The sequence below is a fragment of the Neovison vison genome, chromosome 7, assembly GCF_020171115.1.
Source record: "Neovison vison isolate M4711 chromosome 7, ASM_NN_V1, whole genome shotgun sequence".
NCBI classification, from domain to species: Eukaryota; Metazoa; Chordata; class Mammalia; order Carnivora; family Mustelidae; genus Neogale; species Neogale vison.
The window spans coordinates 58,235,594-58,261,473 of record NC_058097.1 but is presented as its reverse complement, the minus strand read 5'-3'; the positions used below and the strand labels follow the sequence as shown (position 1 = coordinate 58,261,473).

The following is a 25,880-nucleotide window of genomic DNA, read 5'->3' as shown; positions in this document are numbered from 1 at the left end:
CCAGGATGAACATGACTCCAGCCATAGCAAGGTGGGCTCAGAGAAACCCTGGGCCTGAGAAGTGTTAAGTAGGAGAGAGCTCATCAGGGTTGTGTTCGGATGATACCAGAAACCTGTCCTATTCCACTGGTGGCCGATGGTTACTTCATTTCTTCTTTTAATTCCCCATTCTTAACACTTGCTAATTGTCATTTCTGCTCTGAATCTGGTTAATTCCCACCTATCTGGACTCCACACACCACAAGTTCCCCTTACTGCTGCTTCTGTAGTGCTTTCTCACATTACCCTATACATTTTGTATCATGAAGTGTGCACATATCCTCACATAGTTCTTTTTTTTAAGGATTGTATTTATTTATTAGAGAGAGAGTGCATGAGCAGGGGTAGGGGCAGAGGGAGAAGCAGACTCCCCACTGAGCAGGGAACCTGAATCAGGTCTCCATCCCAGGACCCTGTGATCATGACCTGAGCCAAAGTCAGATACTTAACCGACAACCCTACTCAACATAGTTCTTAAACCAGCTCTCTTACACTTGGATTTTCCTGAGCTTAGATACACCTTTCTGCACAGTTGTCAGCAAGGATTTACTGAAAGCTATTAGCAGAGGATCCTTCTGCCCCTCCCTATGCCACATCCCATCCTTGTTTCTTCACCTGGAGAGGCCTCCCTCACTGTCTGACCAGTAGAGGCCCAGTATTGCACAGCAGAAGCTGCTTTTTTTAAAGATTTTATTTATTTGAAAGCGAGAGCAAGTGCACAAGTCGGGGAGAGGGGCAGAAGGAGAAGCAGACTCCCCACTGAGTGGGAAGCCCCACGCTGGGCTTGATCCCAGGACCCCCAGATCATGACCTGAGCCTAAGGCAGAAGCTTAACCAACTGAATTATCCAGGTGCCCCCCAGCAGCAGCTTCTTTACCCTGACCCCAGCTCCTTCATCCTGGAAACGGTGCCATCAGCACATTCATTGGTCTGTTGGACCCACATTTATGATGGTATTGCCCCCTTCCCACTACTGCCTATGTATACTTCAGTAGAATTTCTCTGCTTTCAGGTTGCTGGCATGGAGCAGAGGATGGGAAGGCACCCTCAGAGCCCACTGCTTCTGTAGGAGTATCACAGGTCGGGACTCACCATGGAGGCCCATATTCCCAGAAGGCAGACTCCTGTGGGATATGTTGTGTGGTCTTAAAAGACATTTTGGGTGTGGCTCTGCATCAGAGATCATGTCCCCAGTTGAGATCTTACAAATGTAGGAAACCAGTTTCATTGCAGATCTTCACCAGCATGGGAAGCAATGCAGTGGAGAGAAACTGTAGAAATGGGCTTTGTTTGTGAAGAGCTGCAGGTCACATGTGTCAGGGAAGTCCTTTACCTATGGGGAGGTTGACAAGAACTTCCTCGCCAGTTCAGGGGAGCATCAGCACCAGGTCACTCATAATGGGCAGAAACCAAACAGTTGCACCATGTGTGGGGAAGCTATTCATAGTGGGAAGAGCCATTACAGTTGGTGTGAATTCAAGAAAACCTTCAGCCACAAATACACTCTTGTTCAATGCCTGAGTGTCCGCACTGAAGAAAGGCCTTATGAGTGCAAGGAATGTGGGAAATCCTTCACCCGAAGGTTTAACCTCTTTCAGCTTCAGAAAGTCCACACTGGAGAAAGGCCCTATAAATGCAATGAATGTGGGAAATTCTTCACCCACATTTCCAGTTTCATTCAACACCAGAGAATTCACACTGGGGCAAAGCCTTATAGTGCAGCAGATGTGGGAAATTCTTTGGCCAGAGCTCCAGCCTTATTGTACATGAGAGTTCACACTGAAGAAAAGACTTATGAGTGCAGTGAATGTGGGAATTCCTTTAGCCAAAGCTCCAGTCTCATTAAACATCAGAGAGTTCACACTGGAGTGAGGCCTTTATGAGTGCAGTTAATGTGGAAAATGTTTTGATGACACCTCCAGCCTCATTAAACACCATAGATTTCACAATGGAGAGAAACCTTATGAGTGCAGGGGATGTAGGAAATCTTTTAGCCAAATCTCTGGCCTCATTGAGCACCAGAGAGTTCACACTGGAGAAAGACCTTATGAGTGTGGGATATGTGGGAAATCCTTTACCCGCAACTCTGGCCTTATTCAAACAAAAGGGTTCACACTGGAGAGAGGCCTCAGAAGTTCAGAGAATGTGGGGAATTCTTCAGTGACCCCCAGTTTGCTCAACACCAAAATATTCATATCAGAAAAAGTCCTCATGAGTGCAACAAATGTGCAAAAGCTTTCAGCCGAAGGTTAAACCTCATTAGACACCAACAAGTTCACCACCATATGGAAAGGCTGTATATGTGCAGCAAATGTGGGAAAGCCTTCAGTCAGTGGTCTGCTTTGATTCAGCACCAGAAGGTTCACAGTGCAGATCAGCTTTATGAGTGCAATGAATGTGGGAAAGCCTTTAGCGGAAGGTGTAACCTTATCCGACATGAAAAAGTCCACACTGGAGAGAGACCCCATGAGTGCAATGAATGTGGGAAAGCCTTCAGCCGAAAGTCTCACCTCACTGGACACCAGAAAGTTCACATAGCAAAGCCATAGCCATGCAAGGAGCAGGCTTTCTGCGTGTTTGATATAATGACATTGGAGGAGAGCTTTTGTGAGGGAGATATCTTCCTGAAGTTGAACTCATACATCAGAATATACACAGGGAAGATTCCCTGTAAGTTTCAAGTATGGGGGAAACTTCTAGGAACCATGTTGTGCTTCCTAACCGGCTTGGGGTCCTTGCTGAAACCGTGACTGCCAGTTTTCATGGTATAAGGCAGCTCTAATTCCTGAAAGGCCCCCGTGGTATGCATCAGTTACCCCAGTGTTTAGGGAAATAGATTGCTGTTCTGTCTGGAGAAAATAATGAGCAGCCTGAGTCTTACAGTGATGTCATTCCCTTCTCTCTAATTAATGTGTATACCTGACCCAGTTTTCTCCCAAAAGACCTAATCTGGGTTCTACTGGTGGCTTGCAAAGAAGGTTTGTCTTCAGGGACATTGTTTTCATTTAACACTTGTGGTGGGTTTTTTCCAGTCTCCATGTCACCAACCCATAAACTGTCTGCCTATGATTTGTGCAATAATAAAGGCCTTATTGTTTAAACCACCTTTAATCCTTGGGGTTTTATTCACCGAGAGATTGCTTTGAAAACATCACGAAGGTGTAAACAGCTTGTGTGAGAGTTCCCAACTTTGGTGCGCCTCAGAAGACAAAGTGTGATGGCAGAGAATAACTCTTCAGTTTGGGCTTAGTTCACTTTGCTGTCCAAGGCCTCCAAGGAAAGACTGCTGGCTTTGTGCAACTAATATGCAGCCTGGAAGCCAAGATTTTTTTTGTGGGCCCAGGTTGTGCTCACATTGAGCAGCTACTTGTGAAAATCCCCTGTATTTCTGGGATTGGTTCCGTGGTCTATAGTGCATATTATGTAAAGACCACATGGCTAAGGGGAATCTCTTCCCCAGGTCCTTCAGAAGAGCCATGTGCCCTGATGCCCAGGATTTATTAGGGTAGTGATACTGGTTTTAACACTAAAGGGCTCACAGGAATCACAATTGATGAGAAACATTGGATTGATAGGGAGTGCTGGAGCCCTGAAGTCAACAAGACTGAACATCCCTCTTCTAAAAGTTCACCCACAGCTATTCCACTGGCTGTGGCTGTGTTGGGTGAGTGTGACTCCTGGCCTGTGTAACCCTAATAGCTGAGGTCATTGGCAGAGAAATTAAGATTTTATGGATTCCCGTAGCTTTCTGGGCTGTTGACCTTAAGACTGTTATTGCACATGCAGGAAAACAAGGATAGAGAGAAGGGAGATTTCTTAATCCAGCCATACGGCCTTTGTGGCTAAGGTGGAAACATCCTCCATTGTTCACCAGTATTTGCTATCATTGCCATCCCTCCCAAAGCATCAGGAGAGAGTTGGTAGAGATATGAGAGGGTTGCCAAACCTAATTTAAAAAAAAAAAAAAAAGAGTGGGAGAGATCCTTTTATTTTGAACCATTGCTTAAAGCTTTGGGATATAATGATATATAGTAAACTGCACATATTTAAAGTGTGTAGTTGGATAAGATTTGGCAATATAATCTACCAAACTATCATAGTTGCAATAATGAGCATATAAGTTCCACACATATTTACCTTTTTAAAAAATGTTATTTATTTGACAGAAAGAGATCACAAGTAGGCAGAGAGGCAGGCAGAGAGGGAGGAGGAAGCAGGCTCCCTGCCAAGCAGAGAGCCCAATGCACGACTCGATCCCAGGATCCTGGGATCATGACCCGAGCCGAAGGCAGAGGTTTGGTTTTTTTTTTAAGATTTTATTTATTTATTTGACAGAGATCACAAGTAGGCAGAGAAGCAGGCAGAGAAAGAGAGGAGGAAGCAGGCTCCCTGCTAAGCAGAGAGCCTGATGCAGGGCTCGATCCCAGGACCCTGAGATCATGACCTGAGCCGAAGGCAGAGGCTTTAACCCAGGCACCCCAAAGGCAGAGGTTTTAAGCCACTGAGCCACCAAGGCGCCCCCCACACATATTTACCTTATTTTTATTAATCTCTCTCCCTGCCCTCTCTGGCTCTCTAGGCAAACTTAGATTTACTTTCCTTTATAGTAGACTACATTTTCTAGAATTTTAGTATTAAAGTATTTATTCTTTTTCTCTGGCTTCATATATACCGTGTAATTACCTTGAGATTTAAAAAGTGCATTCCTTTCATTGCTGAGTAGTGTTCTGTTGTATGGATATACCGCCATTTGTTGTCCATATATCTGTTCCATGACACCTGGGTTTGCAGGTTTTGGCTATTACAAATAAAACTTCTTTGAAGATTCACATATAAATCTTTATATGGATACATGTTTCATTTTTCTTGTGTTAATACCTCTGAGTGCAATGCCTGAATCATAGGGTAGGTGAATTTTTAACTTTTTAAGAAACTGTCAAACTGATCTGAAGTGGTTAACTTTTTATATTTCCTACCAGTGGCATATGAGAGTTTCACTACATCCCTGGTTCCTGTGAGACCTTGGAACTTCCACTTAATCCTTCCTTCCATAGGGTCCATCTGCGAGGATATAAAACCACTCACAGCCAGACTTGACTAGGCTCCTCAGCAACTTAGTCCCACTGCACATGTTGCCTGTATTCTAGCCCCTTTGGTTTGGTGGTGTCCTATGTGACAGGTATAGCAGGAGATGACGATGTTTGCTGACTTTCTTATTCCATCTGTGTAAGGAAAAATCTTTCTCAGTCCATTTGGGCTTGCAGTTTCCTTACCAGCCACGCCTATGGCAGATTGGCAAGCCAAACCTAGCAGCTGCTGCTGCTGCAGAGAGACGGTTGATGGCTTGACACCACACCTTTCTGCAACCATGACTTTCCAGCTTCTCCATTATCTAGTAAAGAGATCGCCTTTTGGCTTTCTCTTTCAAAGTTACCTGTAAGCAAAACCATTGTAAAAGGGGCTATGTGTGGGGTGTCTGGGTGGCTCAGTGGGTTAAAGCCTCTGCCTTTGGCTGGGGTTGTGATCCCAGAGTCCTGGGATCGAGCCCCAAATAGGGCTTTCTGCTCAGCAGGGAGCGTGCTTCCCTTTTTCTCTATCTGCCTGCCTCTCTGCCTACTTGTGATCTGTCTGTCAAATAAATAAAATCTTTTAAAAAGGGGGGGCTATGTGTAATACTGGAGAAATATCTTTTGTAACAGACTAATCTATTAAAGTGTAGTAGTTATTTTCAAAGTGAAGAGGATATTAATTATATAGTACAATATGAAAGTAGTGATAATGTGGAAATATTGGACATTGAATACAGTGGTCTCATAAGGTACACAATAGATAAGGATAAATAAATGTCTGTATAACTAAAATTAAAAATAATCAGGGGTGCCTGGCTGTCTCAGTAGAGTATGCAGCTCTTGATCTCTGGGTCGTGAATTCAAGCCCCATGTTGGGTATAGGGCTTACTTACAGAACAAATAAAATATATTTATCTCAGATGGAGAAAATCTCAAAGGAGTCAAAAAGGGGGTAAAGCCAATGGAAATTTTAAAGGGAAGCTAAAAATCTAAGACATTAAAGAAGAAGCAGACATGTATCAAGATAATACAACACAAAGGAGAAAATTACAAAGGGGGGATGTTTAGAATGGGGAAACACATGCTACCTAGACCCATTGTAATAAGGAGAATCAAGGACAGGATAATGTTATGCCACATGTACAGTTAGAGAAATAGAGGAACCAAAATCAGCTTGAGCTCATTCCCTTTCACAATTAATGAATGCAAGTGTACCGTGAAATTTTTCTGATTCACGTTACTGTTGAACTTGACAAAAGGTATTTAAAACTCAGAATTCACAGAAAAATAAAGCACAATTAGAAGATAGAAAAAAAAGGTAAGGTGGACTGTTCTTTCAGAGGTTAGGACCTGTTATAAAACTAGAGATGACAGCAGTTTGATATTAGATATTTGTGCAGAGCTACATGTACAGATCAGCAGAGACCATGTAGAGCTTAGAAGGAGATCCACATACATCCAGTCATCCACACTTGGTGTGGAAGGGAACTGCTGCTCCAAAGAAACACGTTCTGATGTACATCAGGACACATGAACAAAAACTTTTACAGCTGCGTTGTCATTATTGCCGACACCTGAAGGCCATACAAAGGTCCATCAGTGTAGAACAGAGACAGATTATGAAATGGTGCTCTCAGAAGCACTGAAAATGAATGATACACATTGAGCAGCATGGGTGAGTCGTACTGACACTCAGTGGACAAAAGAAGTAAGAGCAAACAAATACATAGCATATGACTCCTTTCATATAAATGTCAGTGGCATACAGAGTCAAACTATAATTTTAGGATTTATGCACAGTTAAGGAAAACTATCAAGGAAATCCAACAGAGGGGTACCTGGGTGGCTCAGTGGGTTGGGCCTCTGCCTTCAGCTCAGGTCATGGTCCCAGTGCCCTGGGATCGAGCCCCGCATTGGGCTCTCTGCTCAGCGGGGACCTGCTTGCCCCTCTCTCTCTGCCTGCTTCTCTGCCTACTTGTGATCTCTCTCTGTCAAACAACAAAACAAAAAATCTTAAAAAAAAAAAAAAGAAAGAAAGAAAAAGAAAATCCAACAGACGCTGACTTAAAAATCCAGATGTTGGGACGCCTGGGTGGCTCAGTTGGTTGAGCAGCTGCCTTCGGCTCAGGTCATGATCCCGGCGTCCTGGGATCGAGTCCCACGTCAGGCTCCTTGCTCAGCGGTGAGCCTGCTTCTCCCTCTGCCTCTACCTGCTATTCTATCTGCCTGTGCTCGCGCTTTCTCCCTCTCTCTCTCTGATAAATAAATTTTAAAAATCTTTTAAAAAAATCCAGATGTTGAGTTACTCTTGGAGGAGGTGTAGACCATGTCTGGGATGGGACACTTGACATGGCAGGACACTACTGGCATTCTTCATATTCTCCTCAGTGGCAGATACAGAGGCATCTATTTTAGGAACATTTGTTAAATTCTAAATATATATTAATTCCCTGTACTAATGTTATATTTCACAATAAGAGTGTAAAGAAAAATTGGATAAACATAAGTGTGGTCCTTAAGTGATAGCTCCAAAAAACAATAAAATGAAATAATTTAATGGAGATGAATTACACATAACCTGCCCAGAGAGCAGAAAAGAGAAAAAAAATGGAGATGGAAAAGGAAGAAAAAGAATGTTTAATATTAGGTTTAACTAGCAGGTTTTTTCCTAAAGATACCTCTCATGAGAGGCAGAGCATGAAACAAACACAAAAATCAATCAGTATCAGTATGAATTCCTCGCAGACCCAGAGAGTGATTGCTTGGCTGAAAATCAGGTGAAGTACAGATCAACCCATAAAATGCAAAAGGAAAAAACTTTCCCAACATGATTCACTTCACTTCAAAAACAGCATTATCACAGTTATTTGGATGCAAACTATTTCCATTAAGAACACGGTCTAGAATTTGGCAAATAAGTTTGAGTCCAGTTGTACCATGGAATGATGGCAGGAGTTTGTAGGTTGTAAATATGTTCTGTCGTCTTCAGATGGACATGAGGATATTTAGCTTATAGCTGAGTTGTATGAATAACTTGTTAGTAAAACCATAGAAACAAAATAATTTCAGACCCACTCTTAGAAAATACAAAATCTGCTGTAGAACCTGCAGGCCAGTAAGGTCAAGGGACAGACATGCAGGTCAGGAAGGAAGCTCACTGTGAGGTGTGTCTGCCTGAGACAGAGGTGGGGGCATCATAGATAAGGAAATTGCTCTATCTTTTGTGACTTCATTCATTAACTGTATGAATTAGGTGTCATTGGGCTAAGGCTCAGTTTTAAATACAGTTGTGTTCTAATCAACTACTCAAGAATTAATTGGTCTAGGAATTACTTTAGGACTACAGAGGTCAGAAGTTAGCTGATGACTCTGTCGGTAATTAGAAAGCATTTAAATCAGGATGGTTTAGAGAACCACACCCTGACCGGATAGTGGAGCCTGTGTGAGAGGATGTTGTGGAAAAGATAAGGCCTCACCAGAAGACTATGGTGTAAACTTAAGCTCAAAAAAGTGTTGCACAGTGCATGAATTTTTCCAAAATTTTTCATAAAAATCGATTAGACTTAAGGAGGCTTATAAATGTCATCATTTTCTATGTGTAAATAAGTAATAAAAGGTTATACATTCTCAAAGACATAGCATTCAGTCCTAGGATTTATCAAAATTAACTATGAAATAGTTGTGAAATTCAGGAAAATTAAAAGATTAAATTAAAATCTTTAAAGACAATAGGAGGAAAAGAAATCTTTAAAGACAATAGAGGAAAAGAAATCACTGGGGAAAAAAACTCTTATATCTAATAGTAATGGAAGAGATAGAGTGAAAATCCTTCCTACATTCTTGAAAGTTTACCTTTTATTTAAAATAAAAGCCAGTAATTGAAGATTGGAAACTCTGGGTTTGAGAACCATTAAACCAAAATAATCAAAATTAGGAATCAGATGGAAGTTTATTAAAGTAAAACACATTTAATTATGTATGTACTAAATGACATCTAAAAAGCGAAGGTGATGCCCCTTCACTGATCTTTGCCATTGTTAGGACAAAGCTTAGAATTTTTGTCTGATTGACGGTATCCTGCAACAAATACCGTAGTTTCGATGTTAATTAAAGTTGCACATGCGTTCCCTCATGAGCCATCCAGATATTTTCCCTGATCGATCTAGCCTTACTCACCTATGTTTAGGAAAAAATACACATATTAAAACTATTAAAAGGCCCTGTTTGATGCTAGCTGTAGGGGACATTTTACTTATGTTGGCAAACCTGGTAGTTTTCGTACATTATGTCCTCCTAAATGACCTTGAACTAGTTGAGGAATGGTATATTAAGTAATCATTGCACATTGTATAAATCTATTTTGGCTTCACTATAGCTGTGTCAGGGTGGGGTGCTAATCATTGGATAGCACAGCTTCCTGGAATTGTAACTAGCACCAAATAGTCACATATATATTAACAAAGGGTGAAATGAAAAGTAGATTTATCTGCACAGATCAAAAGATAGACAACTGTTTTATCAGATTAAGGAAAACTTTTCCTTGTCCAGCAGGTAAAGCAGAACTGAGAGTCACGCATATCACTGCTGATGAGCACAAATGGGCTGAATGTTGGAAAACATGATGTTACAAACACAGCAGTGTTTACTAGCCACTGGTCTGGACTCAAAATAAGTACTAGGCAAAGAGACAAAATGGAATAGAGAGAGTAACAGCAGACAAAGGAGCTCGCCAGGATCAGAATGGTGCGTGTGGCTCTGTCCTCATGGGAAGGTCTGGGGCAACGGCTGAGGCTATGAATATGCTGGACTTGCTTCTTGTGCCTGAGCAGGACAAGGACCATGGAGCCACTGGCCCAGACCATGAGGCTCAAGCACACAAAGTCAAAGAAAGAAAACAAGGTAGCATTTAGTGAGCCTATAAATTTATCTTGTGGTAGTCCAGAACAGTAGACGTATGTTTTTCTCAAACTAAGTTTTTGCTGTTCAGTGGCCCAGTCATTCTTAATGGAACATAGATATTTAACAGGACATGCAAGATCCACCAGATGAAACAGCAGAAGCCAATGCGCTTTGGAGATACTCTGAGCTCCATCACCTTGCAGATACTAGAATGAATCTTAAAAGCCTGGTAGCCACTCAACAGGCAGGTGATGCTAAGGGAAACTCCTCTGCCCACTCTGTGTACATAAAAGACAACTTTACATCCAATGTCATCCAGGAAGTATATCCATCCAAAAGCTGCCACGGTCGAGGGATCCCTTTGGAAAAAAGCACCAAGGAGTTGGCTAAGACCAATTGATTGAGAATTAGGTCTTTGGATTTCAACTTGTGTCCAGTGAACAAAGGGAAGTTGTAAAGACCAAAGAGGAAGGAATTTCCCAGGATCCCAACTCCTGTCTGAATGAGGAAGATAATCCCTATTTCCAATTTGAAAGAGCCCATCACATCAATATCAAGTGGAAATTGATCCTTTTTTTTTTTAAGTGGAAATTGGCCTTAACTGGAATTAAAGATCTGGAGTAAATCCAAAATATATGTATTACTATCTTTATGTTTCCTGTAGGGCTTTTCATTAACCACATTTTTTCCCCACATAGAAGACATTCAGAATGTGTCCTTAAAAAGCAAACAAAAGGAGCTCCTGGGTGGCTCAGTTAGTTAAGCATCCAACTCTTGATTTTGGCTCAGGCATGATCTCAGGGTGGTGAGATCAAGCCCCACTTCATGAAGCCTGCTTAAGATCTCTCTCCCTCCCTCACTGACCCTCCCTCCCACTCCCCCCCCAAAAAGAGTTAAAAAGCAAACAAAAGGATCAAAGAGAGGTTATCTAAGGGAGATCTCACTAAGTAGTTGTAAATAATTCAGAACGTTTTTCCAAGGATGTGCACTTGGATTATTGAAGGAGGGAGTTATGGGGTATTTAGACATACACTTTCACATTAACTATAGACAGGTGGATTCGTTCAAAATGTTTAGATACAATTGTGATTTTTCTAACAGCAATTAAAATTGAAAGATAATTTTAAGAAAAAGTAGTAGAATACACATATGAACTTTATCAAAGAAGAATTTTAAACCAAGGGAAAGTTCGAGAAATAATTTTGAAAAGAAAACATAAAATGAATTTAATTCTCCAACAAAGATGTCATTTTATGTGGAGAATTTCTACAATTACTATAAATCAGAGATAACTTTGAGGAGTCTCTGACTTATTAACAGCTGTGATCACTAGTCATTCCTATGCTCAAAGTGTAGTCATTCAAGGGCAAAAATAAGAGACTCATTTTATTCCCTTAATCAAACAGAATGGTGGCTGTGGAGCCATGGTTAGGGGCTAAATTATGTGCACTTTGCTTTCAGAGAAAAAATATTGAAAGTATATCATTATGTACTTGGGTAGAACTTTATATGTCAGAACAAACCAACCTGTCAATGCTACAGGTGTAAGGGGGTGAACACACTAGTATTTCATATTGATCAGAAAGGACAATGAAGTTCTGTTGAGGTAGAAAGATTTAATAGATAATTATAATTTCACATTGATTTTGAAATCTGGTTGTAGGTCAGGATAAAATTGAGAATCTGAGAATAATGAAGTCCCTGATGATCTCTGCTCTCTTAAATGTGGAATTTTTAGTCACTTTTCTCTTAAAAGAGCATATCTCCGGGATTTGGAGGTTTATACTCTTCCACCAATCATAGACTCCTTTAAACATACAGGCTCTCAGTGATTAAAAACGAAATCCTATGGCATAAATCTGCAGTTGCCACCCAATAACCAAGTGTCCATTCCCAGATGAGAACTAAAAATCATCATCTTACTGTTCTTTACTTCTGCTTAGAGATAAGCCTTTGCCCTGAATGTCATGAGGATTCTGCATGTCTGTTTATTCAGAGGCAAGAGGTGAAGATGTCAGGGTAATAGGGAAGAAGGAAGTACATGCTTGGGAGCCCTGAAGCAGACAAAGGAACACAACAGTGTATCTGGATCCCTCAGAAAACTCCCTGATGCTTTTTTTTTCAGCATAACAGTATTCATTATTTTTTCACCACACCCAGTGCTCCATGCAATCCGTGTCCTCTATAATACCCACCACCTGGTACCCCAACCTCCCACCTTCCTGCTACTTCAAACCCCTCAGACTGTTTTTCAGAGTCCATAGTCTCTCATGGTTCACCTCCCCTTCCAATTTCCCCCAACTCCGTTCTCCTCTCTAATTCCCCTTGTCCTCCATGCTATTTGTTATGCTCCACAAATAAGTGAAACCATATGATAATTGACTCTCTCTGCTTGACTTATTTCACTCAGCATAATCTCTTCCAGTCCCATCCATGTTGCTACAAAAGTTGGGTAATGGATAAGGAAAATGTGGTCTATATACACTATGGAGTATTATGCCTCCCTGATGCTTTTAATCGTAAGATCACTTGTTTGAATCCCATGAGTTTCTTACTAGGTTTTATGGAATACATTCTATTTCCTCAGAGTTTCTGACCCTTGTTTTTTGAAATAGCCACCTACCAAACAGATTGTATTTGCTGCCAACACCGTAGCTGCAGTGGCGACATCTGTATACATCTGTGGAGATGGGGACTCTGAAGCCTGAGATGATGATTGGGGATTCCATGATTTCACTTCTTGCTAGGCAGTGATTACCTCTTCACTTGTAATTGCTAGGAGAAGGTCTGTATGGGATTTAAGATTACATCTGAAAAGCATTTGTGAGTTGAGCAAATTATTTAAGGCTATTGATGTTAATTAACAAATTTATACAAGGAGGGGACGCCTGGATAGCTCAGTGGGTTAAAGCCTCTGCCTTTGGCTTGGGTAGTGATCCCAGGGTGCTGGGATCAAGCCCCCAATCAGGCTCTCTGCTCAGCAGGGAGCCTGCTTCCCTTCCTCTCTCTCTGCTTGCCTCTCTGCCTGCTTGTGATCTCTGTCTGTCAAATAAATAAATAAAATCTTTTAAAAAATTTATACAAGGAGAATGACTAAAGAAATAGAGAAGTTGGTGAAGTTGGCGGTTGGCTAAGTCTCGGTGGGGCACTGTAGACCTTTGTAAATAATTTGGAATTTCTCTAAGTGAAATGGTGAGCCAGTGTATACATAGTATTGGAATATAGAGGGGCATGACCCAACCTGTGTATTGAAAGGCTCAGTCTGGTGTCTGTACTGTATATGGACTAGGGGGAAGAGAGGAAGCAGACAGGTCAATGAGTCACTATCACACCATAATTTGAACAAGGAAAGCTTAAAGAAACAGAGAACTAGAGTAACAAAGTATTGGAGGATTAGAAGGATCAAGAACTCTGAATAGTATGGGATTGTCAGATATAAGGAACTCCAGGCTGGAGATAGAGTTGTCACACAGCCTATCCCAGGATGAAATCTGTACCCTGTGGGCGAGTGCACAGCTGGACCACGGAATGACAGAGAAATCTCCGGGAGTCTCCAGCTCTCAGGTCCGGCCGTGCATGCTAGCCAGCAGCTTTCCCAACACCACCATTCCCAAGAACTTTTAAAGCGGCTTACCTCTGACCCTCAAGAATAGTTTTCCCAGACACTCCCAACTTCCAGAGGACAGTTCCCAGAAGTATGGCTGGCGAGGCATCAAAGCAACTCTGTCATTCCATAAGTCACCACCTGCCCTCTTGGACAAGATCTTATAAAGGACAAGCTCTCTGGTAGGGTTGAGGGTATCTCAACCCCACCTGGACACACAGTCTCAGCCCAAAGGGTGGTCGCTTCTAATACTTGCTCTTCCTGTATGTTTTGGGGCTCTTTTTGTTTTTACTGACCAGTCTGTCATTATAGCAATCTCCTATTGGTCTTTTTTTTTTTTTTCCTATTGGTCTTTTATATTAAACTCTCACTGTGCAAATTCTGGTGTGGTTTCTCTAGTTGGCCCTGACTGACATTCACTTTGCAAGCAATTAAATATGAACTATAGCACCCTTTGTTGGTGTGTGTGTGTTGGTGTGTGTGTACACTGATGCGCTTGTCACATTTGCATGTGCCTGTGTGTGTGTTGATCAGAAGCCAATGCACTTTGAGGATTTACCTTTGAGTTCCATCCATCTAGAGAAATTGAGGGCAGAGCTCATTGGCCTGAAAGCCACGGAGGAGGGTGCTAAGGAAAACCCCCTGCCCATTCTGTATTTTAAAAAAAGAAAAAAGGTTTAAATTCTGCATCATCCAGGACACAAATTCTTTCCCAAACTGCCACTGCCTGAAGAATCCCTATAGAGAAAAGAATTAAGGATCTAGCTAGTAATAGTTGATTTAGAATAAGGCTTCTGGGTCTCATCTTGCATCCAGAAAGCAGAATGAAATGATTAAGACAAAGGAGTGAAGAATTACCCATGATGCCAAACCCTGGCAGAGGAAGAAAATCCCCATTTCCAAGTTGACAGAACTCGTCACACCAATATCTAGTGGAGCTTGATCTTAACTGAAGTCAGAAGAATTAAAAATAACAAGTATGTTATCATCATCCTGCCCAGCAGTTCTAGTGTTAAGCTCAACACAGGTTTCTCACTGTAAACGAGCATTAAGAGTATGTGTGTGAGGGTCACTTACTAATGTTGTGCTTTGGAAATAACGTAAACGTCGAGCAGAACAGGCCCTGGTTCACTGCAGCTGTAGACAAGGAGGAACTCCTCACTCCAAGTATGGAGTTACCTCCAGAATATATTCTTACATGGGAAAAAAGTGAGATGCAGACGAGCAGATGAAGTAAGGTCTATTTTTCTAAGAATTCAAAGAATACTAGTATAAATATAAGTATGAATATAAAGAAATATAGTTTGAAGAGGACTATGGGAGGATTAACAAAAACATAAAAATGATGTCCTCATGGACAGAGAAAGTTGGAGGCTAGACTTCTCTGAACTGACCTTGTATTATGTTATGACTGTTATAAAACTGGAAATACTTTGGGGCACCTGGGTGGCTCAATGGCTTAAGCCACTGCCTCCGGCTCAGGTCATGATCCCAGGGTTCTGGGATCAAGCCCCACATCGGGCTCTCTGCTCAGCAGGGAGCCTACTTCCCCCTCTCTCTCTCTGCCTGCTACTCTGCCTACTTGTGATCGCTCTCTCTCTGTCAAATAAAAAATTAAATCTTCTTAAAAAAAACTGGAAATACTTTGCATCTTTACCAAACAACATAAAACAAATGTATAATAGAATAACCCATTACTTGCAATGTCAAATGAATTTTAAGACATATGTTTGTGTGTATGTGTGCAAACCTTGTTATGTGTGAAGTTTGGGGCCAATCCACATAAATAATAACTTTTGAGAAACTTAAAAAAATAATTTTGTCTGTTTATTTTTATTGGGATATATTCAGACAAAACACCAGCCAAGAAATTGTGAACTGGTATCTAGTATCATATTCTTTAGTAAAATCATAGTTTTTTAAAATGATGGAATAAGAATACTAATATACTTGAGAACCAAGTCTTTTAGGAAAAAATAAAAGAAATAGAAAACCAAACTGTTTTAAGATGCTATATTTTTTCATTTCCTTGAAAAAAAATCAACATTAACCAATCTGTATTTGATGTAAAATATACAGAGAGACATGAACAAGTCTAGCTATTATGACCAACTCCTGAGCACCTCCATTCTACAGATTGTGACCTCTAAATGCAGTTTCTCACTAAAAAGGTATAAGACATCTTGACGAAAATTTGACAATTCCTAATCCACTGGGAAAAATGAAACATCTTGTTAAACCATCAAGCAAGAACGCTGTGAAAAACTTCTAGTGGGAGGCAGTAAGAAGGAACTATATTACCTCTGAAGTATCCTTCACAATAAATGACTATAATTTGAGTAAGCCATTAGCAAAAATCACACATTTCATGGCTGTCAGGGACAGTGTGTGAAACAGTATCAGTGGAATGCAATAAATTAATAGAATGTATTAAATTATTCTAGATCAATGATCCATTTATTTTTTATTAAAAATGAGGGGGAAAATAGGAGGACTTACTATTTGCCAGACTCCTAATAGAAAAACACAAATTAGAGAGGCTTTGGTGGCTCAGTCCATTAAGCATCTGCCTTTGGCTCAGGTCATGATCCCAGCGTCCTGGACTGGAGTCCTGCACTGCGCTCCTTGCTCAGCAGAGAGCCTGCTTCTCCCTTTGCCTGCTCCGTCTGCAGCTCCCCCTGCTTGTGCTCTCTCATTCTCTCTCTGATAAATAAAATCTTAAAAAAAAAAAAAAAACATGAATTATATGGGGATATTAGATCCTGATTTAAATGATTATTAGTGGGGTGTGGTTTTTTTGAGGGAATAAGGAAAACATGAGCTATTATTGTTATTTAATGGTTAAATGGTTAAATAATAATGTTAATTATTGTTTTGGTTATTGTACAATAATTATGAAGGTACTCAGGTCCTCCTTGTGAATGGAAACCATCTTTAGATCCCATATCATTGTGTTGAAGTATGTTCTTGATTATTTACTCAAGAATATAATGACATATATGAATTTATTTGTTAAGTAATCCAGTGTGGATAATGTGAATAGCAGTGTAGATGAAATGAAATGACTGTGTTGAAAGTGGTACTCAGTCTATGAGCCTAATGCTATTATCTTTCACACATATTTGGAATTTTCCATTGTGACAGTTTTCAAAAGCATTTTATTCTCAATAATATTTTCTAAGTTTTATGTCTTCAAGGCAATGTTTTTCAACCTGAGACAAAGTGCTTTTTATTCTTATTGTTTCATTGTTAAATTATGTTATTCTGACTATATTGAAATGTTTTTCTATCTTTAGACAGGACTCGAAAAATCAGATGATGTCTGTATCCAGAGGGACCAGATAAATGAGCAGTTTGGAAACTAAAGAAAGTAAAACCTGCCTAATATACAGGTGCTTGTGTGCTCATCAGTTAATGAAATGTGTCAGATTTTTACATAATTCTAAAAATAAGGAATCTAGGTTAATAAATAAGTTACCAAACTATTTAAAAGAAAGAAATAATCACGTTAAGAAAACTCTTTGGGGGCAGGTATCCAAACCAAGTCTGATTTGTATGAGCCTTTGTGGCAAGTCAGTGATTTCACTCAGATAAAAAACCTTATCGCTGATGGAAAAAGAAGCCAAGATCTAAAATATATTAATATAAGATGAAATTCAACAAGATTTTAAGGGGAGGCTTCCCAAGAATGGGTTTTCTTTAAGAAATACTCTGTTCGGTACTGAATGGAGAAATACGGAAATATTCCCAAATTGATCACAAATAAGAGGACTCTGCTGGTCCCTTATTTACTCACCAATTTCCTGGCATTTCAACAAGGCAGGGAAAATAGCTGTGAGATATATTTATTTTAAATGGAAATAGACTGAGAGCTGAAATTCCTGAGTATCTCAGAGGCACTATCGGACCACATAAAAGGTTAGAATTAACAACATAGTTTAACATTTACGTATATGCTATAAAAATAATCAGAAATCAACCAGTTTTCTGTATGTAGGAAATATTGTCTCTATAATTATAAATATAAATACACTAAATACAGTTTTGTAAAATACCAAATAGTCTACTAAAATATTCTTTAAAGGAAATAATTTAAGCTAAATAATGTGAAATATTAAAGCAAAATTAAAGCCCTATTAAAAGCTTAAAATCAGTACTAAAGGACTATTAAAGTCCTGATTATTCCTTTTGTCTGTCCCCCACAAACTTTTTGCTACCTTTGTGTATGTGTGTGTGTGTGTGTGTGTGTGTGTATTAAGATTTTATTTATTTGAAAGAGAGCATAAGCGAGGCAGCACAAGCAAGGGAAGCAGCCAAGGGAGAGGAAGATACAGACTCCCCACTGAGCAAGGAGCCTGACACGGGGCTTTATCTCAGGACCCTGAGATCATGACCTGAGCCCAAGGCAGCTGCTTACCCAACTGAGCCACCCAGGCGCCCTTGCCACATTTTTCTTACCATAAAAATTTTGTTTCTATCATGCAAACAAATGAGACAGTATTTTCTGTAAATGAGATATGAATGTTTACAAATGAGAGAAATTTCTAAACATGCTAGACTTTAGTTAGCACGACATGCTGCCTCCCTGATGCACCACATAGAGCAGCGTCTCCAGAAGCCCTTGGGCATCTACCGGGTGGCACTCAGACACTCACCATCTGGGGCTCCTGTTCTCTTACTGCTGACCACGCGCCCGCATGTTAAGTCTCTAGAGGGGAACCTGTGAGGTGCGGTGTGCTGTGGGCAAGTGAGAGAGAGTTTCACAAGGGCTGTAACTGAGGGAGAGGGGGCAGCTGGGGTGGCCCTGAGCCGGGTGGACAAGGGTGGCAAGAGCCTCTGGTTTCCTCAGCTGGGTTCCAAGAGCAGATGTCTCCTATGCCCCTCAGTCTTTTATGTTCGATTTCAGAAAGCCTCATGCTTTTAAGAGAATGGATATTCCTGGATCTCCGGAGATAAATTCCTTACTATAATGAAGAACTGGAAAAAAAAATAGCTACTCACCCAGTTGGTGTGTGCTGTGAGGCCAGTGGCTGCAGTGATGGTACCTGTGTGGGTGTGGAAATGGGGCTTTTGAACCCTGAGGTTAAGGTTTTGAGATGCCATGACCTCATCTGGTTTCTGAAGGTGATTATCATTTCACCTGTAATTGCACTGACAGTGTCTATGGGGGATTTAAGATTACTTCTGGAAAATATTTATGAATTGTGCGTATCACTGAACTATTAAAAGTGATTGATGGAGGTATCCAACAGGATACCATGCACAACAGCATGGGGAGAGCAAAAATCCTAATGTAATTGAACAGAAGACACTGAAATCCCCTAAGTGAAAGAACGAAGCTGAGCACATCTTACCCACTTAGTTCGGTATTTATATCCAAAATATTTCTCTTCCTTCCTCAGAGCCCTGAAGGTACTGAAATTGAAGGGAGAGACCCTAATGGATGTGTAGAGTTAGAAACAACATATGACGTTGCAAATGACGGGAACTCTGCTTTGTTCAGTGCTTCAGCAGATACTTAACAGTGTCCCTTATGTGGGTCAGGCACATTTCTAGGTATATGGTATGAGTGCACAGAACATAAACAAGGAGTGTTTCCTTATGGAAATTGCCTTGTGGTGAAGAGAAACAGACAAGCAATGGGTCTTGTTGAATTACTTGGTGTCTTGGAAGGTAATAGGTCTCATGGAAGGAGAAAAGAACCAGACTGCTTAAAGAAAGTGAGGGGGTGGGGAAGCATTATGATAGTAAATTGGGTCTCCGTAGTAGGATTCAGCGAAGATGAAATTTGGAGGAAAATGTTAAGGTGGCTAGCGATAAATTCCTCATTTATTCCTGCCCAAATGGTACATACCCATTTTCCTGTTTTACTGCACTAGACAAGAACACCAGTATTAATACTGGACACAAGTGTGGAGAGTAGGCATCCTGGTTTTGCTCACAATCTCAGGAGCATGTTTTATAGTGGACAAAGAGGTATGGCAGTTAACCGCATTTGCAATAGCACTTTTGTACAAGCTCCTTAAGAGGATCCCTTCTAAGTTTAATGATTCTCTCTGTCCTTGTCACACACGCATCCCAAATTTTTTCTTAAAAAATTGCTTTGGAGAAAAGTATTTTGTACAGAATGGGGAAAAACCCTCAACATAAGAAAATTTGTGGAAGGCTTCTTTTTTTTCTTTTTCTTTATTTTTATATTTTTTTAATTTTTTTTTTAAGATTTTATTTATTTATTTGACAGAGAGAGATCACAAGTAGTCAGAGAGGCAGGCAGAGAGAGAGAGGAGGAAGCAGGCTCCCCGCCGAGCAGAGAGCCCGACGCGGGACTCGATCCCAGGACCCCAAGATCATGACCCGAGCCGAAGGCAGCGGCTCAACCCACTGAGCCACCCAGGCGCCCCTATTTTTATTTTTTTAAACATTATTTATTTCACAGACAGAGATCACAAGTCAGACAGAGATCACAAATAGGCAGAGAGGCAGGCAGAGAGAGGGGGAAGCAGGCTCCCTGCTGAGCAGAGAGCCTGATGTGGGGCTCGATCCCAGGACCCTGGAATCATGACCTGAGCCGAAGGCAGAGGCTTTAACCCACTGAGCCACCCAGGCACCCCTTTTTTTTTCTTTTTAAATATTTTATTTATTTATTGACAGACAGAGATCACAAGTAGGCAGAGAGACAGGAGGGGAAGCAGGCTCCCCGATGAGCAGAGACCCCAACACGGGGCTCGATCCCAGGACCCTGGGATCATGACCTGAGCCGAAGGCAGAGGCTTTAACCCACTGAGCCACCCAGGTGCCCTTGTGGGAGGCTTCTAAAGCAGTAGTTCAAGGAAAATTTATCACATTAAACACTTACAGGGAAAAAAAAAAGGTCTCTGGGCGCCTGGCTGGCTCATTCTGTGAAGCATGTGACTCTTGATCTCAGGGTGGTGAGTTCGAGCCCCACATTGGGTGTGGTCAGCGGGTTGGGCCTCTGCCTTCACTCGGGTCATGATCCCGGAGTCCTGGGATCGAGCCCCACATCGGGCTCTCTGCTTAGTGGGGAGCCTGCTTCCTCCTCTCTCTCTGCCTGCCTCTCTGCCCACTTGGGATCTCTGTCAAATAAATAAATAAAATCTTTAAAAAAAAAAAAAAGAGAAAGGTCTCAAATCAAGGATCTCACCTTTAGAAACCAGAAAAAGAGAACTGAAATCCAGAGAAAGCAGAAGGAAATAATAAAGACCAAAACAAAAATGAATGCAATAGACAATGAAGAACTGTACAGAAAATTCATGAAACCCGAAGCTTTAAGATCAATACACTGATGAACCTCTATCCAAACTGATCATATAAAAAGAGGGGAATATACAAACTTCCAATGTTGGAAATGTTAGAATAAATAAATATATATTAGAAGTGATATCACTAGAGATTCTACAGGTATTAAAAAGATAATAAGGTGGGGCGCCTGGGTAGCTCAGTGGGTTGGGCTGCTGCCTTCGGCTTGAGTCGTGATCTCAGGGTCCTGGGATCGAGCCCCACATCGGGCTCTCTGCTCAGCAGGGAGCCTGCTTCCTCCTCTCTCTCTGCCTGCCTCTCTGCCTACTTGTGATCTCTGTCGGATAAATAAAATCTTAAAAAAAAAAAAAAAAAGATAACGAGGGGGTTGCCTGGGTGGTTCAGTGGGTTAAAGCCTCTGCCTTCGGCTCAGGTCATGATCCCAGGGTCCTGGGATCGAGGCTCTGCACCGCATCTGGCTCTCTGCTCAGCAGGAAGCCTGCTTCCCGCCCCGCCACCTGCCTCTCTGCCTACTTGTGATCTGTGTCTGTCAAATGAATAAATAAAATCTTAAAAAAAAAAAAAAAACCAGCAGCCCACACTGGGGCTCCAACCCCCGACCCTGAGATCAGGGCCTGAACCAAAAACAAGAGTCTGAGACTTAACCAACTGTGCCAGGCGCCCTGATGTCACAGCATTTTTGCATAAATACATTACCCTTATATTTCTGTATCTTTTCTTTGTTGGCGAAATTCCTGATTCCAGTTACATAAATACATGTACTTAATTTGTTTCAGTATTTAACAATAATATGATGAGTCATGAAATTTTAAGGCCCTTGCAGATATTTCTACCTTTATATATCACTAGTAATATACAGTCAGAACTTCTTTTTTTCTGTGTTGTTTGAATTATTACTCCTTTGTAGGGAAGCTCTACACTTATTGCACAATTAAGTTTATATACCTTTTTTGCCTTTGAATTTTATGGATTTTGATTTCATTTTAACATGGTTTGATAATGTTATTTCCAAAAATATTTATAGTTTTCCCAAAATCAAACATATAACATCTGGTCAGTTCATAACTAGTTTCTGTTCCTGTCTTTAAACCCTGGTCAGTGACTTTTCTAAAGCAGTCACACTCCTTTTAAAAAATTTTATTATTGGGGCGCCTGGGTGGCTCAGTGGTTAAAGCCTCTGCCTTTGGCTCAGGTCATGATCCCAGGGTCCTGGGATCGGGCCCCACATTGGGCTCTCTGCTCAGCAGGGAGCCTGCCTCCTCCTCCTCTCTCTCTCTGCCTGCCTCTCTGCCTACTTGTGATGTGTCAAATAAACAAATAAAAATCTTTTAAAAAATTATTATTATTTTTTTATTTGACAGAGAGAGACACAGTGAGAGAGGGGACACAAGCAGGGGGAGTGGGAGAGGAAGCAGCAGCCTTCCCGCTGAGCAGGGAGCCCAATGTGGGGCTCAATCCCAGGACCCTGGGATCATGACCTGAGCCAAAGACAGACGCTTAATAACTGAGCCACCCAGGTGCCCCAGGAGTCACACTTCTTACAATGGCTCACCCTTAAACAGTCTTTAAAGGCGACTGAATATGTAAGTACAAATGTACACATACACAAATATATTTGTGTGCACATGCATTTCTTTACATTTTTCTAAATTAAAAAAATCAGGATATGAGAGAGTATACTGAACCTTGACTTTTTTTCATCTAACAAAATATTTCCTATTTTCTCATTTCACATATAGCATTTAGAGATTTTTTTCATTCCATTTTAGCACTGTAGTTACTATGTAAATTATGAGTTCAGACTGTTAATTCAATCATTCCCAATTAATTAATTAATTTGGCATAAAGAGAGCAGAATTATTCAGAGCAGCAGGCAGGAGGAGAGGGAGAGGCAGACTCACTGCTGAGGGAAGAGCCCTGCTGAGGGGAGAGCCAGACTCAGGGCTGGGTCCTAAGACCCCAGGATCATGACCAGCACCAAAGGCAGACACTCAAACGACTGAGCTACCCAGGTGCCCCTTAACTAGGACAGATGTTTACTGATTATTTTTTACGTGGAAAACTAGATGCCATGTTATTTTCTGTATTTTCTGGGCATGAGGCTGCTTATGTAATTCAGTTGTCTTCAGATTCCTGTGACTGCTGTTAAAATGTGTTTGCTGTAAAGTTAATACCATGGGTTCTGTCAAGTTGGAAATAAGTCTCTTATACCAGAAAGTTGTGTTCACAGTAGGATGGTGACGTTAAAAGGGTACAAAGAAGTAAAGTGGAAGGAGCTCCCCTAAGCTAGGCCTGGAGAGTCAAGCATCACAATGCATGGCCCACTTATATGTTTAAGCATGCATCATTCCATAATATTAATTCCATGAATTAATAAAAATGAGTGAACAATCCATTGGGAAACTTACTTCCAAAGTCGAATGCCAACTAATAAATGTGGGAAGACTGATGGGACTTGATCATCAGTGGTGGCTGAAGCTATGGGCTGAAACACTGATGTGGATCAGTATAGTCACGCAGTTTCAGAACATCTTCTGAGTAACTACATACTACAAATAAAGGGAAATAAAACAACAGGCCCGACACAGAGTCCCTTATGTTAAGCCCTATATCACCAAACCAAAACTTAATTTTTTTTATAGATTTTATTTATTTATTTGACACAGAGAGAGAGATTGCAAGCAGGCAGAGAGGCAGGCAAAGAGAGGAGGAAGCAGGCTTCCCGCTGAGCAGAGAGCCGGGGATGCCGGGCTCCACCCCAGGACCCTGGGATCATGACCTGAGCCAAAGGCAGAGGCTTTAACCCACTGAGCCACCCAGGCGCCCCCAAGACTTAATTTAATTACAGTTTGGCCCTCCCAAAAATGGAACCATAAACCATCAGGATCTCCTGATCAGCACTAGTCAGGTACTTTGCCTGAGGGCCTCCAGCCATCTCCTAAAGGAAAGTGACCTTGTATGAACCAACCCATCTTTTGCCTAGGATCACTTCTTTTTTCCTACTTCCTTCTCCCTTATCAAAGTATTTCATTTTGTACAGCTCCTTGGAGTCCCCTTCTATCGGCTAGATTAGATGCTGCCCTGATTTGAATCACCTTTTGCTCAAATAAACTCTTAAAATGTTACAAAAAATAAAGGAAAATAGTAATTCTTGAGTCAAGAACACAAACTTACAGAAGTGACTGAAGTTACTATCCGTATTGGTAAATACGGATACCACGTACCTCCCGATATGAAGTACTATGAAAGATACAGCACCATTTCTGTGATTTCAGTGTAAAACAATGCAAGAGCAAAATATCACCATTAGGAAACATTAGAGAAACAGAGGGAAATTCTACAAACTATATGACGTGTCATGTCCATGGAACTCAAAGCCTGATTAACTGTTTCATTAAGTAGTGGAGAACAGTGACAACCAAATGCCTCATGCTGTTCTGGGTTTGCTCACAGACCCGTAGAAACCAAGGGGCAGAATTAGGACCAATGGTAACATCTGGACATGCCCTGTGGATTACTTAATAGTATTTTACCAATACTGAATATCCTGATTATAATATTCTGATCATATAAAATGTTCCCTTAAGAAACACGCACAAAGCATCCACTTGTACGGAGGCAATATATCTCCCCATTAATTTGGATTGTTCAGAAACCCACACATGTACATGTGTGGGGAGAGACTGATAAAACAAAAGACACAGAACAAACAACTGTTTAATCTGGGCAGAATTTATACATGAGTATCTCTTTTTTTAAAATATTTTATTTATTTATCAGAGGGGGGGGGAGAGAGAGCAAGCACAGGCAGACAGAATGGCAGGCAGAGGCAGAGGGAGAAGCAGGCTCCCTGCCAAGCAAGGAGCCCGATGTGGGACTTGATCCCAGGACGCTGGGATCATGACCTGAGCCGAAGGCAGCTGCTTAACCAACTGAGCCACCCAGGCGTCCCTATACATGAGTATCTTGTACTATTTTTGTACTAGAAGTTGAAAACTAGAATTTTTAAAAATTCAAAAATCAACACATTTTACCACTTCATACAAAATGTATGTATCATAATCAACTCAGATGACGCAAAAGATATCATTTGATGCTAATTCACCCATTTTTGGCTTTTTTTTTTAAAGTGTAGGATGGGTTTTCCTTAAACATTGAAAATATTCTACAACACACGCCATATGTATGATGTTAATATTTCACCTAAGATCAGAGACAAAAGAAAAAAAATTGGGATCACTTGGCCTTCAGCATTACTCCACAGAAACTACCTCATGCTGTACGGCCAGGAAAAACATACACATACACATTAGAAAGGAAGAAATAGATGGTTCTTTCACCATCTAAAATAAATGCCAGAACGCATCATCTGTACCAGCCCTAATGCAAACATCCTAATGTCAGGACTCCTCCCTTTTTCTTCACTGCCGTCCTGCTCTCCTCTTTTCCACAGAACCCATCCCCTTCTCACGTGCTATGGGAGTTAGGAACATGGCATTTCCTCACCCAGAAAGTAGGTTCCATGAGGGCAAAATTCCTTTGTTTTAACTGTCCCTCAGAACAATGTACTACTTAAAATAAAACCCATGAGCCTGGGTGGCTCAGTGGGTTAAGCCGCTGCCTTCAGCTCAGGTCATGATCTCGGGGTCCCAGGATCGAGTCCCGCATCGGGCTCTCTGCTCAGCAGGGAGCCTGCTTCCTCCTCTCTCTCTCTCTCTGCCTGCCTCTCTCTACCTACTTGTGATCTCTGTCAAATAAATAAATAAAATCTTTAAAAAAAAAAAAAAACAAACCATGAGAAATCAGTTACCAAGCATGTTTAGATGCAGCCTTAAGAAAAACATATACTGGCAACAGGCCTCTGGGGGAAGGGGCCATATACGGCTTTGAAGCCAAGCAGCAGGGGACGCCTGGGGCCACTCAGGCCGGAATGCCGCCTGCTTCATCCTCCCATATCTCCCCTTCCCCTGAGAGCACCCGTGGCTAATTTG

At 41.2% G+C, this 25,880-nt stretch overlaps 2 pseudogenes; one reads left to right on the top strand and one right to left on the bottom strand.

Moving 5' to 3' along the window:
* Positions 1 to 1,463: 1,463 nt before the first annotated feature.
* Positions 1,464 to 2,588, top strand: LOC122913387 (annotated as a pseudogene).
* A 7,043-nt stretch (positions 2,589 to 9,631) lies between these two features.
* On the bottom strand, positions 9,632 to 10,550 carry LOC122913386 (annotated as a pseudogene).
* Positions 10,551 to 25,880: the final 15,330 nt, after the last annotated feature.